The following is a 3,490-nucleotide window of genomic DNA, read 5'->3' as shown; positions in this document are numbered from 1 at the left end:
TTTCGACTTATTCTAATATATTTATAAAAAAGAGGCGACCGGCCTTTTAGTCCCTAAAGATTTTACTAAAAAGGCTAAGGCATCTAATAAAATTATAAAACTACTTTACTACTTCGATACTAAATTCAAGGACCTTAATAACGAGGTTAATACTATTACAAAGGTAAAAGATAATTTAACGGCCATATCCAAAAAGGAGGTAGAGAAATTTAAAATCCGTATCGCTATATTCGAGAACTTTAAAGCCCAATAAGCCATTTAGGTTAATTAATAACAATAAAAGTACAATATTATTATTAAAAAGAATATAGTCCTATAAAAAACATTACCTCGCTATAATCGGATAACAACTCCTTACGCGCTATTATTAGCCAGAAGGAATATAATATTACTACAGCAGAATAATAATATACCGATTTACTAACTACATTCTAATCCTAGAATAATACCTTCGAAGAAATAAATACTAACCTTAAGGAAGTATTCGCTGAAACTAGCCGGGTTAAAATTCTTTATAAAGAATTCGACTATACTAAATAGAAGCTTAGAAATACCTAAATCGAAACTCAATTCGGTTCAACTAAACTAATAAAGGCAACTACTAGGAACTCTAAATTCTTTATACGGGTAGACGACAGCAATAAATTAAATATTTATAATACTAAGGAGGATGTTTTTAAGGGAGGAATAGGAAATATAGGAGGTTTCGGCCGTACCGACGGCAACGGTATAGGAGGAGCTGCTACTAGCGGTACTAATACTGGTAGGTTCGGCGTTAGCGGTATAGGAGGAGGAGCCGGCGAACCTACTAGTTTGAAACCCGGAATAGGTAGTAGATATAAAGGATTCGGTAGAAATAGAGGTTTCGGTAGAAATAGAGGTTTCGGTCTTGGCGATCCCGGCGGCCCCGGAGGTCTAAATGGAAGTAGCGGCCTTAGTAGCTACTTTATAAGCCCTAAAGGACATTACCATTTTATTCCCTCGGTCGCTAATACCTACGTTTATTACCGTAACCTAATAAAAGACTCCGAATAGTTCACTAGTAAGGAGAAGGATATATTCAAGCGTTATAATTAATTCGTTATTTAATTTACGGCTATTCGCACCTACTAGAAAATTAATAGTTATAACTTTATAAACAAAAAGACCAAACTCCTACACACTATAAGTTACTTAAGTAGTAAAATTAGAATTACTATCGCTCCGAATATAAGAAGGATCTTAGACAACCCTTACTACTTAGCCGCTTAGGATTAGCCTATAGGATAAAGGTTCTTAAATCATTTGGCCTTTCGTTTCTAATAAAGTAATGTCGTTGCTATCTCTGAAAAAGCTATAGCCTAATTAAAGTAAAGAGCGGGCTCCAATAGCAAATTTACTAATTTTACCGATTTTAAAATATAATTTATTATATTAGCGGATAAATATAATTACAATATAACTACGAAGGTCCGTATATTTAAGGATAAAATTAATAAAGACCTCTATATTATAATATTTTACTAATATAATACTCTCGGTTGTAATGATTAAGAAGGATAGGTAAAATTTTACTACAATCTATCGAAATCCCTAAATAACGCCGCCTTCTACAATAACAGCGGTTAGGCTAATAATAGTAACGGTAATAGTAGTAACGGTAGTAATAGTAATAATAATAAGTAAAAGGACCCCGAAGCAATAGAAATCGATTATATTAAAATGAATAAAATCGACCCTAAGGTCGTTTAGGCTCGTTTTACGGCTAAATAATATATTAAATACAATAAACCTAACCACCAAATTCGTAAATACTACAATTAAATTAATTACAATAGTAAGCCTAAAATTACTAGTAATAACCCTAATACTAATAAGGGTAATAGAGCCCAAGGCGGAAAATCCAATAAATATAACATTAAGGCTATAGCGGAGTTTACGCCTCCCTCCAAGGATATAACTAATATAGCAACCCTTGAAGCTACTAATATTACCTAACAATAGGGAAATAGCGAACCTTCGGATTAAAATATATCCAAAGGCCTAATAGGAACTAAAATAGGGTTAGGAAAAAGGAGGTTACAATAAATATTCAATAGACTCTTACTTATTAAAAAGGCGAACCTTTATCTATAGAAAGCTTAAATATCTATAAATAGAATACTACCCTTTTATCTACTTACCTTTAATACCCCCAACGCAATAATAAAATTGATTGCGTATTACTAATCGACTTTAGTTATATAGGGAAGGCTTTTATTAATAGAACTTTCGTAGAAAAAATATACTTCGAAATATACCAATTCAATAAAGCAAGACCCTTATATTTAGCGGATAAAGGATTTAAAGAGTAGGTTGAGTATTACGTGGAGACGACCATACGGATCGGCTACCACAAGGAAACTATTAAATTTTTTATAATAGAATTAGCACAAAAATACCCCGTTATTCTAGGGTAACTATAACTATAATTCTACAACCTAGAGGTCAACTAGGTAACTAATAAGGTTATATAGAATAAAAATTACGTAGGAAATTATATTAATAAAATTAAAGTCGTTAAAGTACTAGTAATACTAGTACCCCCAATTCTAGAACTAATACTAAATACGCTTTTAAAGGAATAGAGAATAATTAAAATATTAAAACGAAGGGCAGTTATTAATTCTAAGAAACCTTAATTAGTAAATTGGGCAATAGTAAATTAAGTATCCATATACCCTACAAAGGCGCCGAAGGGAAATTAAGCCCTAATAATAGAAGCTCCCTTATAGCCGGCGGCGGCTAGAGAATTCGAAGAACCCTTTAGCCCCAATAGGAAACTAAATAAAATTAGAATAATAATAGAAATTAAAGGCGGCTATAGAATATAGACAATAATAAGGCTAGAACGGGTTAAATATATTTATTTATACTACTTCGAACTAATAAACTTAGAAATAAATACCCTTAATACAACTAATTTCCGATTAATCAACGCGGAAACCTTCACAATAATAATATAGCTGAGAGGCGTACGTATTAGTTCAATTACTTAAATAGAATTAGAAGAATTCTAAAAAGATAAAATATATATAATTATACCTACACTATCCGAAGACATTTGGAGGAATATTATATAAGGAAGAGGAGAGCTATATAAAAAGTATTTCGAAGACCCTAAAATCTACAACCTTATTAACATTTATAAAATCGAAGCTACAGGAAATTAACTTTCAATTATATCCCTTAGACTAAGGGAAACTATCCGTACTTTTATTAATAAAATATATAAATTAGAAAAAGGAATAGAGCCCCCGGAAGGAATAGAATTCCTAAAGCGAAAACTAGTACTACTTACAGAAATTAACCATATTTATAGCATTACGGAGGAAAATATACAAAAGTTTATAAATAAATCTATAAAATTGAAATATACCCCTAAAGAAATAAGAGAACGTTTTCCTAATAAATATAAGGACCTATCTAGGGTAGCTAACCCTATAAATACGGAAGTATTGCCAGAATACTG

Source organism: Neurospora hispaniola, assembly GCF_033458365.1.
Source record: "Neurospora hispaniola strain FGSC 10403 chromosome Unknown B0T23scaffold_1, whole genome shotgun sequence".
Taxonomy (NCBI): Eukaryota; Fungi; Ascomycota; class Sordariomycetes; order Sordariales; family Sordariaceae; genus Neurospora; species Neurospora hispaniola.
The sequence above is the reverse complement of the archived record's forward strand: the minus strand, read 5'-3'. Positions refer to the sequence as shown.